Source organism: Puntigrus tetrazona, chromosome 19 (assembly GCF_018831695.1).
Source record: "Puntigrus tetrazona isolate hp1 chromosome 19, ASM1883169v1, whole genome shotgun sequence".
In the NCBI taxonomy this organism is placed as follows: Eukaryota; Metazoa; Chordata; class Actinopteri; order Cypriniformes; family Cyprinidae; genus Puntigrus; species Puntigrus tetrazona.
Window position 1 is genome coordinate 3130974 of NC_056717.1, and position 13435 is coordinate 3144408.

A 13435-nucleotide genomic window follows, 5' to 3' on the forward strand; every position below is an offset into this window, starting at 1 on the left:
AAGACGACCGTCATCCTTTAATCACCCCTAGAAAAAAACTAGAACAAGAAAAATATAAATTTATGGATGCTTTTAAAAATAGTGGTTATTACAGATTATAACACAATAATATAAAATATGCTGAGTGAAAATTAAATGTAATATTTTGGAGGTTTATTTTGTGTGTTATGTAATAAATTAAAATGTATTATGTATCATAAATGTCTTATGCAATTAGCTAAACATTATGTACGGATGTAGGATTTAGTAATATATTTAAACATATTTTCATAATTCTCTTACATTTATGTTAAACTAAAATATGCCTTTTTAATATACTTTTTATAATGTCATTCCCATTCACTTTAACTACAGTTCACAGCAGTTTAAAAACAGTTTAGCACAGTATGTTAGTCAACACGTAAGTGTACTTCCCTACAACATGATCAATAATTATTAAAACATAATGATTTTTACATTTAAATTGAAACTTTTGCTTAGGCGTTATGGCTGAAGCAGACTTTTAAAAGTGTATTAAAGAAACATAGCCATGAATCTGTTTTCTTTTACGAACACTTAAGCGGTTTACCTTTATTATCTGTTAGTTTTCTTACTGTATATCCTTTTAAGATTGCAATTGCGCTAAAAGTGCACACTTAGGTGAATTTATTTTTTCAGAAAAGAGTCTTCTGTTACTTAAGGGTCCATTGAAAGGTTGTCTAAATATTAAAAAAAACTGATATCTAAATATTAAAATGTGAATATAGTGAGTCAAAAACACAAACATAGACTCGAATGCTTGGCCAAGACATTCCAGCTTGAAAAATTCTCTTCATCCCCTTTATTTGCTATGACAGTTGTTTTCCTAACAGAAAAAAATAAAAAACTGACCATAGAAGAAGACATATTTGGACACATTTTCTGTCTTTTTAGTCTGGAGGACAGTCAGTGTGGCTAAAGCTCAAACTTCACAAGAAACAAGCCAGGACCTTTTCACTCAGTGGCTTGAAGGTTAATGTCTTGAAAATAAATGCAAGTTTTAGTGGATGAAGTGGCTACTAATTATTCACTTACAATCTCCCTCACCTTTTTGCCATCCACACCATCGCTGACGGTCTGTATTTTTCACTACAAGCTTCATCCATTATGTTTCTTAACCCCATTTCACGTTGACTTAATAGTGGTGTGCTGTCAGATGCCTGCAGGATCTCATTCTGGAAACTCCTGGCTTATCGCCTTCCTCCGTCTGTAGCTTGATTTCTGGAACACAATGTATTTAACCAAACTTAAAATGTTCTCGCCAGTAATGACCTGTTGACAGCTGTGAATGAGGACCAAATCATCAGTCTACCAATACAACCAAAACAGCTTTTCTTGCCATAACCAAAGCATTCAATTAGCCTGAGTGTTTAAACCTCCAGAATTTATCCACGTATTACATTACTATTCTGATCTCTACACAGGCATCAGTATCTTATAAATGTTGTACCAGAACAGCAGTATGCTCAAATTAATACTTTTGCACCTTCTTTATTCCTAAACAATTCATAATAGTACCATAATAAGAGTACATATTACTACCTAAAGACACATATTACTTTAAATCATTTGTTGTTTTCCAAAGAAATATAGAGTTGAGTATCATCAGTATAACAGTTAAAGCTAACACCATGTCTCCTGATAATATCTCTCAAGAGTAGCGTGTAAAGCATGAAAAATGACTGTCCTAGTACTGAACCTCGAGGCACTCCATACTGTACTTTGCAATTGATATGATACCTGCTCATTTACTGCTCACGAATTGATAAGCACAGTTTGAGCCATGCTAAGACACTTCCACTAATGCTAATATAGTTTTCCAGTCTATTCAAAAAGAATGTTTTGGCCGATAGTGTCGAATGCAGTGCTAAGACCCAGTAGTAGTTCTAATAGGAGATACAATCAAGATCAGATAATAAGAGTATTTCATTTGTAACTATAATGAGAGCAGTCTAAGTACTATGATATGATCTAAATCCTGACTGGAATTCCTCACAGATACCATTTTTTCCTGTAAGGAATATAACTGTGAGGACACCTTTTTGTAGTATCCTTTTAAAGAACAGAAAAAGAGAGATTCAAGATTGGTCTTAATTAACTAGATTATTGTTTTTAATAAGAGGCTTAATAACTGCCAGTTTGATGATTTTGGGGACATATTCTAATGACAATGGTGAAATATTGCAATTATTGTAAGAGTTTCAATGAACAAAGCCTAATTTATGTTATGGGTTAAACATTTATTTAACATGTGATATTTAAAAACTGATACTTTGAACATTAGTGCTACATATATAGCATATTGTGTATACATTTTCTAATACAGCAGGTTCGCTCGAGAAATGGGAGTTGTACTCGTGAGGTGAAGCTCTCTGTGAAACAACATTTCCACAAAACAGCTAAAGGGAAGTTAAAGTAGCAGGACTGCATGTGCATCCCTTTTTACATTCATTAGCACTGTTGGGTAGATTTAGGGTTGGTTTTGAAGTAGGGGGTATGTTATTTTAACACTATTAACTCTTAGCGACACTACCTGGGCATTTGAATTGTGACCTCTGCAATGCATTCTATACCAGCGAAAAACAAACTAAATGTGGCCATGGTCATGTAATGAATGTGGCGCCTCTTCGCTCCCGAATCCCTTTAGTCATCTTGTTTCTTCGAGCAGCATAGCTCGAAACACATATTTCTCTTACAATATCTTCCAGGTAAGGAAAGTAAACACTGGCAAGCGATTCGTTTGGGTTGTGGGAGATTCCGTTGTGATCCCAGAACTGAAGCAGTTTCAACGGAACATTCCTAGGTGCAGGTTTGTGCCAGGCATGCTGCCTCAGGAGCAGGACGTCGTGGAGCTCTGCGCGGACCGTTAGTTAAAACTCAGTAGGAAAGAGAAGCTGAGGTATGCTGGAGCACCTACAACCTCTGACGCCAATAATCTGTCCCTCGCAAGCGAAAGAGGATCTTGGGAGAGAAAGGAATGGGCTGGAGTGGAGAAGGGATCAACGTTTCTTTTTTCCCAGAGAGGAACCAGCGCTCAGCATTCCTGGCATTGCCACAAGAGCTGGAAAACAATCCCGACTCTATCCTGTGTGTGTATCCAGGCCTGAATGGATGCAGTGTCTGTAGCCAGCCTATAGTCCGGTGCGCTCCAGGCCCGGCTCTCGGCTCCCTCACCGCTAACCCAAACATACGGACGTCTCGAGAGCCGGCGTAGTGTCACGACACAAGTCCACCACCACCAAATATACACTCTGTAAAATAAACAGGAGGCCTTGAGAAAATATTTGATTGAGTTGCAGTGGAGGAGAAAAAGATCTCTTTATAGTCTTAATTGTTTCTCCTAGACTGCAGGAGATTAAAGGGTGAGCAAAATGAGACTCTTAGGTTAGTTATTTGTGGAGTTAGTTTAGCCAGAACAGAAAATTCTGTCATCACTCCTTTCATCTTAATGTCATTCTAAACTCAAATGGCATTTCTTTTGGAGAAAAATGTTTGTACTTCTGTTTTTTCATTTACAAAAAAAAAAAAAAAAAAAAAAAAAAACCCTTGTGAGAAAACAACAAAGAGTACTTTCTGAAGTAATGCACTTTAAAAGAAAAGGCATGAACCCAATGTAATGTTTTCCGGACACTTTATTATGTTATTTGAAATTAAATTAAAATGTTTCATAATTTAAAAATAAAATTTGAATGCAGCTGTTGCATCAGCTTTAATTATATTCTTTAATGGCAATACTATTTAAGCATTATGTTATGTTTAAATTAGTGCTGTCAAATGATTAATCATAAAAGTTTTTAATTGCATAATACAGTATATATGTGTGTATATACAATCCCATACATAAAAATGTTTTTATCTAAATATATTTATATAATAAAATATAATAATATAAATCGAAATATATACAGTGTGTTAATATGTACATAATATACACCGTGAAGTTTAATTCTTGATCGATTAATCGTTTGACAACTCTAGTTTAAATATTTTTGGAATTACACATTTGCAAAGTTGCAGTTTACTGCATTTAAAATATATTAACTTTGTAAGTTTTAAATGACACTGTAGTTAAATAATAAAGTACTTTTACATTGCATGTATCAACACACTTCGCACAAAAAAACTATAAAATATAAATGATGCACTTCTTAAAAGCACATCAAAAAGTGTTTTATCTCATTATTGTGCTATTATCAGCAAGTGCAGTGTACTTTTAAGATTTGAAGCACACTAAAAGTGTAACCATTCATCAGGTTTAGCTGAGGAGCGCGAAAACTGGTCCCTCCATTGGGGGCAGGGGATACATACTGTGTCGAGGCGTTCCCTATATGTCAGTCACTCGTGACGACAGACTAGGAGTCCATGGAAAATGCCACAACCTGAACCCCATCAGCTTGCGGCATTGCAAATGTTGACAAGCAACACGTGTCGGACAAATGCTATGCAAAGATCCATAACCTTCCTATTGCCCCACTGCAGAGATCACATCCTACCGAGAGGAGGTGACATGTGGAACACAGATATTAACTGACCCAGGTCTTGGGCAGTGCAACATCAGTCCCTATCCAGGAAGGAGAGGATCAACTGAAAGCAGAGACAGAAGACATGGGTTTACCGAGGAAATCTTTATCAATCGAGAAGAATACACATATCAAAGGATTACCCATAGGCAATCAACTAGATGGATACCTAGCCAGGTATGGGGCCAAGCAAAGGGGGTACTGGGCCTGGCGTCAGACTGCTCCATCCAGTCTGACTGACGAAGTGCAGGAAGATATTCAACTAGGGTTTGTTGTAGAGAACTTACTGGAAGAGAAGGTAGGCACTCCCACACCCCTGTTAGGGTATGGTGCAGCAAATGAAACTACGCCCAGCTCTTTCCACCCAATTACCTGTTACCCAACACACGTGAAGAGACTGGCTTAACACGGAGACTGCAAAAATCTTGTGAAGGTATTGGTGTCGCCCAGCCCACAGCTCTACAAATGTCTGCCAGAGACACGCCATGAGTCAACGCAGAGAAGGGCAACACTCCAAGATGGGTGAGCCCTCATCCCCAGGGGCATGGCTCGCCTTGGGCCTGGTACGCCAAGATGATGGCATCCACTGTCCAGTGAACCAACCTCTGCTCAAGTCAGCCTTCCCTTTCTGCTGACCTCTATAACAAATTGCTTCAGTCTGCTTCTTAACTGCCGAGAACTCCTGGGCAAAAGTTCTCAGCAGAGTCGCGAATAGCTCAGCCCCTGGAAACAGGGGGTGTCAAACTTTGCCAGCGTTCTCCATCTCAGTCAGGCTGAGCCATGGAGATGGCACTCTTGGCCCTCAAGTGTGGACATAGCCATTCCAGAGGACTGTGACTGTGACTTTCATCACCCCTAAGGCGATGTCAGTCTCTGAGCATCAACCTCGGGTTAAGGACTACCCTCCTGCATCTAGCACCTTGGTTCAGTATTCTTGCAGGACAGTCAGGCATGCAGGGCAGAGGCGGACCAGACACTCCAAGACAATGAAGCGTGGCTGTCGGCCCGGGATGAAAGCGACTGCAACCAAGAGAGCATAATTGAAATAGCCATCTTAAAGAAGTTGATTGTGCACAAAAATTGCTCTTTTAGATGATACACTTAGGGAGTCGCTGAACATCTCATAGCGCATACCAAGAACAACTTCTGTTTCCAGTTTTTTCTCATTTCTAGAAAAGGTGAGCTTTGCGTAGCAGCATGCAGAAGTTCATCTCCAAAGCAAAAAATCTGATGAGTGGTTACACCTGTGCGCCTACTACACTCGTGTGATGGGAGTGGCTCCAGATTAGTTAACCACTTGCCAAATTTCATTGGCATTTTCTCTTAATCAGAGCGAATCAGAGCTCCAAGCAAGACCCCAACCTGTCGACATAACTCATGCGACTGACAGACAGGAACTACTGTATTATAAACATACTGAAATATTCCTTCAAGTCTAGTTTTTTCTTATCTTGTCAGGCGTGTCTCTTCTAGAGTTTCAGAAAGATCTCAACAATATCAAGCTGTGTAGATTTGCCAAGATACCAAAGTCTGCAATGAAAAGGACAGTTTGTTTCAATTATCTCAATTTTTGTCTAAAGAGTTTCAGACCTTATTTCCTTTTTTCTTAAAAAAAAAAGGAGGGATATGGATGAAACGGGCTAAAAAAATGAAATGCACCTCTTCTGATATCTATGACAGCTGACTTATTAAATTTAAAGCTTTAAAAGTACTATTACAGTAAATGAAAAAGAGGGTAATTGGACTCTCAGTTCAACATCCCAAAAGCAAGTGAAAACATTAATAGAAGCAGGAGAATAGCTGAGTTATTATTATTATTTTCTTCATCTACTGAGGCAGCATGGGAAAAATAAAGCTCATGTTACACCAAATCCCCAGACGTAACTCCATCCGTAAACTCTCCATGCCTGAATAATGTCTTCAAGATTGTTTTATAGAGTAATTGTAACTTTATCATTTCCTGTCATGTCAGCACAGGATTGAGGATGATAGAAAACAGCACCGATTACACATCGGTCCCGTGTGAGTTTGTGTATGAGCATGAGTGATGTCCAGATATCCACGATTATTACTGCGTGATAAATGATACGCAGATGGAAAGCCACGATCACCATCATTCGTTATGAGTCAGCGTGGTAAACGGTGTGGTTGTGAAGTAAACATATCCGAAAAGAAGCCATGAAGTGGTTGACAAACATCATTTTCTGTCACCTGCCAGTGACATATTTGTTGTTTTTTGACATCTCTAATTAATTGTACACTCGTATCGCTAGTGAGCAATAGTTTATAAAAAATACAACAATGTGATTAGGGACAATATATTAGCCATTCACAAGATGATAAGATACAGATTAGTTTACTAGTTTAACTAGTAATGAGGTCACCCAGTAGGACAAGCTGAAAAGGTGCCCATTTCCCACTGGATTACACAAGTACTTGATGTACGGAGATAGAGACAGGCCATTAGTCTAAGCATTTTCAGACTTGTTTTTTCATATTCACGGTTCTGAAAGCATTTTCCCAAACCAAATATTCATAGGCATTTCTTCCACAGGTATTTCAAAACATTCTGCAATAAAAAGAGTTCTGAGACACGTCAACCAAACCAAACAGCTGAAATCCAATCACAGCTTTATAAAGCACACATCTCCAAAAAGGAAAACAGGGAACAAACTACACTGAAAGAAATACAACAGTGAACTTAAAAAAATATATATATATATATGTCATTTGTTACTGACAAATTTACATTAATACATTTGAAATTAATGGATCAAACATTAAAATTTAGATATATGTTTTTTTTCTCTAAGACAATTTTTTATGCTGTACTTCATAAATAAGTTATTGTTAACAAATACCTATAATATCAAAGTAGAAAGTTCTCTAATGACAAACTAAAAGCGCTTTTTGTTAATCAAGGTTTAATTTATTTGTTTCCATACTAAATAAAAAAATCATACAAATAACTAATAGGGATCATATTTTGTCTATATTTATCTGCAAAAAGAAATCTTTTAATTTATTTTTTATTATAATTTAATGGGTGGATTTATTTACTTATTCATTTTTTTATGTTACACTTACAGACATGACATTTCATGAAATATATTTTATGTTTATTGCTATTTAGACTTAATTATATGATATAAGTGGGTTTTTGTGGAAAATGAATGGGATTTTTACTTACAACCCTACTAAAAACTGTTGCAATTTTCTAAACCAAAAAACTAAGTACAGATTTGGTGTAAGAAAAAATATATGCATGATAAAGCTGTATTTTAATATTTTCCAATGCAGTAAGTATTTGTATTGTTTTTTGAAGTGCTCACCTTCTCTCGGTGCATGTGCTTTCCAGAAGAGAGGTAGATGTCACATCTGACTGAGCTCTTTATACCAGCAAACCATGATTACATAATTCAGTTGCATCAAGTCTCTGGATTCGAGGGAGTTATGGAATGGCTGAGGCTGAAAGCTTGGTCAGAAAGTTGGCTTCTAAGTGTGAGTTTTGTATATTCAGACGTCAATCAATCAATCACATGTTCGCACCTTAAAGCCGGCTGTTGTCAGAAAGACTGTTCCAACAAGGCACTTGTGGGCCTGTGACAATAAAACTGAATGGGATCAGATTTGCCGGAGGTCAGCATGCCAACAAATCCGTCCTGTACTGCAATATGTTGTTGAACAGCCACTGGAACCTAAAGACCTCATTTGTCCTTCCTTTATTAACTCGTTAATAATGACCAAAATACTCGAGCTCCATTGGCATTAATCACAATGTTCCAATTTTTATATATATATAATTTTAAGTATGTTTAATTTTGAATAACACCCTTATAATCCAGTGTTTCACATTGAATGTGTTATGGTAATACCACATCAAAATAAATGCTTAGTTCACAAAAGATTCATTACATTTAAAAGTAAAATGAAATAGCAATTATTACTATACTTGCGTGTGTTAAAGAAACAGTCAAAAATGTCTTTGAGCGCACATAGGTGGCCTTTTACTTCATTTTTGCCATATTTCATTCATGTATATAAAAGAGAGAGAAAGGGCTGTTTTGGAATCTGTGTGGAGATAAAGCACTGTATGAATAAAGAAGACTTGACTTGGCATGAGTTATTTTTAAATTGAGGCGCTGTACCTTTAAATGAATACCTTCACACATTCACTGATGTCACTGAAGTGTTTGTGACCATGGCTATTATATAATGACATAATGACACATAATTACCTTAATTAAATAATGAGAGAGTTATTATTTTTTCGTAGGAGGGACAAAGAAACATCTAACTTGGTATTTAACAAATGTGCCATTTCCCTCACGCAAGTTATTATTTTGAGCTCAATAGATGTATTAAAATCGAAAGGAAAGTAGCAAGAAAGGGTTCTTCGGATGGACTGGATAATACAAGCCCGACTCCTTCGGTCTCTGCTCAGGGGCCTGTAAGATTAGGCCTTATTAATATTCAGAAGGCATTCGCTGCATATGGGGCCCGAGAGACGGACAGAACGAGCTTTCAGAGAGGCCGTGTTTAGATAGCGGCACACAGGATGCTGGGAAGACAGGGTCCCCGTCCTTCAGACCAACACGCTTTCACACATGCTGCGGACATTCGCGGGTTTTCTGTATTTCAAATTTGATTTAAGCTGTGGCTTTTCATTTTCGTTTTTGGTACGTACCTTGGAGCTACGCGTATGGTGGTTCGAATGCACAGAAAAGCGTTTAGCGGTATGTGAGCGTGCGAGTCTGTTTTTGTGCGTGTGCGGTTGTAACTTCATACAGGCGTGAAATCAGTCGACCGGTCGTCACGCTTCTGAACTGCCTGCATCCGCAAAATGACAAACATGTAGTGGATTGTGTGCATGAATCCATATTCATAGCTCAAGCCACTGAACACGGAAAAGCTCATACAGTATTAATTGTCTAATAAATGAAACCAATCTGGCTGTTTTAAGCAGGGAAATAAAGAGAGTTCAGTTTATAGCACTTATACGGCTCATTATGCAATATGAAGACTAAAAAGTTTAAGCGCTCAAAATGCTCGATATGCCTGTATTGCATGTAAAAGTACAGAGAATCATGTGCCTGTGTTTGACCGCCTCTTTATTGATCGATAGATGCATGCGTTACTTATCAACTGGCAGGCAGATTTTTCTGTTATTAATTTCTTGTATAGGTTTTTGAATAAAAGGCCGTATTTTAAAAGGGCATAGTGATTATGCAGCTCTGAATCAGTGCTGACCTTTACTTCTATATGTCATAGTCTTAAAGGGATATTCATGCTAAAATATATTATTTAGCAGAACACAAACTAGGAAAAGCACAAAATGTAGGTAAGCAAGCTGTTTGTGTTTTTAATTATATATATTTTATTTTATTTTTTTAAACACACTGTAATGTCTTTTTAAAAGTAGTGTAGAAATAAATAAAAAATTTTATCTTACAGATTTTTTTTTTTTTAAAATAAGGGGCCTTTAGAATTCATTTTAAAATAGTTATGGACCTATAAACATGCATTTTCTTATTTTTATAGACTTAATTTATTACTTTTTATTATTATTACTTTACAGATATGAATTTTAGAGTGCACAAAATTGCAAAGTAGTAATTAACTTGCAATCTAAATGTTTTTTACTAATTCCACTTCATGCATTTTATGTTAAATTGCCATTTAAGATACTTCACAGTGTTTTACATTTCAGACTGTTTTTAGTTAATAGTAAATACGCTTTGGTTCAGTGATCTTGCTGTAACTATAAATATATCGAGATCAGATTCGCTTTATCAAATGGAAATAAGAGGAGCTGGCATATCACATCAGTCTCCTCATTTAACATTTATAGTCGTTATTAGAAAATAAAGAGGTGTATCATGTTGCAATTTGTTGTCTTTACATTTCGTTCGAGGCGATTTCTTTCTGTTAACTTCGGTGGTTCTTGGGCAGAAAAAGTTCAGAAGTGAACAAGACTTGAAAAAGAAGGTACTGAGGTCAAAAAGTTTAAAGCAGGGCCTTGGACTTCCTTGTTTTTCTCTCGCTTAACGCCAATGCGCTAAACGTCAACAAACACCTGTGAACTTTGACCTTAAAACAGAAATCATAATGACAGGCATAGTGCTCATCAAAGTACGTTTAAAAGAAGGCAGAAGGTGCTAGCAGCCGTAGCGTGTTTGAAGCTCGACTTGAGTTTTGGTGTTGTTTAGTCTGTGTTTGTTAATTTGTTTTATTTGTTTTCCTCGGTTACCCTGGCAACCGCTTCAAAGAGTTCTAAAGCCGGATGAGGGCGAGCACCGAAACGGTTTTAGTTCTCGTTGCCGCGGAACAGATTCCTCTTCACACACACACACACACACACACACACACATCTACAGAATTCCTCTACATGTCATCACAGGTAGCTTTCCTCACGGAATGAGTGGAAAAGTCATTAAACTCCATTCCCCAGAGAATAAATGTTTTTCACCATTAAACACACACACACACACACACACACACACACAGGCATGTGTCAGTGACACTGACTGCAAAAAGTGACACTGCAGATCAACAGCTGATACGCCGTGGTAGAAGTCGCCCACCCAAGTGGCTACAGAAATTACTTCCTCCCTTTTTTTGTACAGGCTGCTTTTCCCAAAGTCTTATAACGCTCTCCTGTTCTTAAGATTTATACCTTAAGCTGAACCTTAAATATAGTATGTGTGTTTCCCAAAAATGTTCTTAGTAAGACATGCCTTTTTAGACCACTCTTAGCTATGCATTATCACTGTTCATGAGTTCTTCGTGATCTCTCAAGTCTATATGAATATAAATCTTAAGTCGTATATTATATCATAAAATAAAGGACATATTAATGCCTTGTTCTACATGACCTTATACTATATCCTAACTAATCCTACCTAATACCTAAACTTAACAACTACATTTACACAACTATTAATAAGCAGCAAATTAGGAATTTATTGAGAAAAAATATGCAGTTAATAGGTGTTACCTATTCTAAAGTGTTACCAAAGAATATCTAATTTTATTAATGCATTGTTTTTGAAATACTGTTGGTATACATGAGGCAAATTTGGATGATTTAGGAGCCAAACATAACATTGCGACTGCACGTTACTTTAGGAAGAACTTATGTCCTGCTAGCTATGTCCACCATTATTCCACAATGTTGTAGAATTGCTCATAGCATTACACATTTAAGATAATTCAATCAAATTACTTTTTGATTACCTGGAAGATACTCTGCCACATCTACGCCATGAAATCATCCACTTGAAGACTATGTGGAGGAGTTTTGTAGAGATTTTGGAAAAGATTAAGCGACTTCCCTGCATGGCTTGATGCCTGATTTAAATCTTTGGAGGAATATATTGCGCCAGAAAGCTAGCCTATGGTGAAGTACAGCTCCTGAACACCGATAGCTGCTGAAGCTTGGTCTATCTTACTGTTCACTGCCATCTTGGTCCATGCGCTCCCTATTCTGGTGGCGGAGGTGTTCCACTCATCCACCACAGTGTTCTGGTAATGACCACGCTATTCTTTTGTGTTTGGGTTCTACTATAACTCTACCACGCTGGGGCCGTCTGCTTGCTCTGTAACGGCCATGGAGGCCACCCATTGCTCCTGTGCTCCATGTAATGAGTGCGGTAAGGCCATCCTTGAACTCTCCTTTGACCTCAGAGGCTCTCCACACCCCACACCTGTTAAAGCAGGGGCTCCACGCTCCACAGGTGTTTAAGCCGATTTATCATACGTTCCCCCCTCCTGTGAATAAAAGCCAATCTTGTTGAAGACCTCGTTTGGTTCCCTTATTTCACCATGATTTTCTGATAATCGCATTAGCATTCACAAGATTAAAACCTTACGCTTTCCAGACTGCTCTACTTTCTGTCCGGTTTGCTTAAATCATATCACCCTGATCAACAGACCAGGTCTTTTGGATAGTGAAGATGAAACTGCTTGTGGAAGTTTAACAGTAACATGACTGTTTTGTATATTGTGCGGCGCAAGGCGCTATAAAGACTAAGAGGAAGCGGTAGCTAAATCAATTGAACAAAAGTTTGATTGTTGGATAGTATGAAAGCTGCTATGCGCTGCTGGCGTAACATTTTGTAAACATTAAGTTTGTTAGACTGCTTCAACTCTGCAGACCGTTATACTTAGGCGTCCCTTATGAAATTTAATCCTTAGGTTATTCTATTAAAAGTGGCTATATTTTTTCTGCATATTCAATTCCACTTTTATATGCATAGTTGTACTACTCGTATGATGAGTAAAACTATGGTTAGTGTAGAAAAACCATGATTATTTTGTCAATGTGTATATAAATATATATATATATACCGCTCACTGATATTAGCATCATAGTAAATATGATCAAAGACGGCTGTGAAATCTTTTATTTATAACTATTTATTAATAACAGTTTTTCTCAAATACACATTAGGCACAGTGTAACATAGAAATTCTTATGGGTAAAATATCTCTGTTATATTCTCATTCCCATATTCACAGTTGTAGGCCATGGATTACACCAATGCAGATTCATTTCACAGCCTTCTTTAATCATATTTCCAGGGTGCAATATCAGTAAGCGGCACAGTATATATATATTGGACTTGATATCATATCAGTCTGACTGCCTTCCAATGCATCCCAAAGACTATTAAGTTGCTGAAACATCAATGGGTTATTTAACTTAAAAGCAAACTACACTCCTCCGACCTGGTTGTCTTTAAAATACAAATCTTACGTAATATCTATAATCAGAAGCACATTTAAAAAAACCGAAATATAATTCAATTTCATCATGTGTTTCATAAGAACATATCCTTTTTTAGATTACATTCTGGCATCAAATGATACATTTAATTATTCTAGCTGCTGTGAAA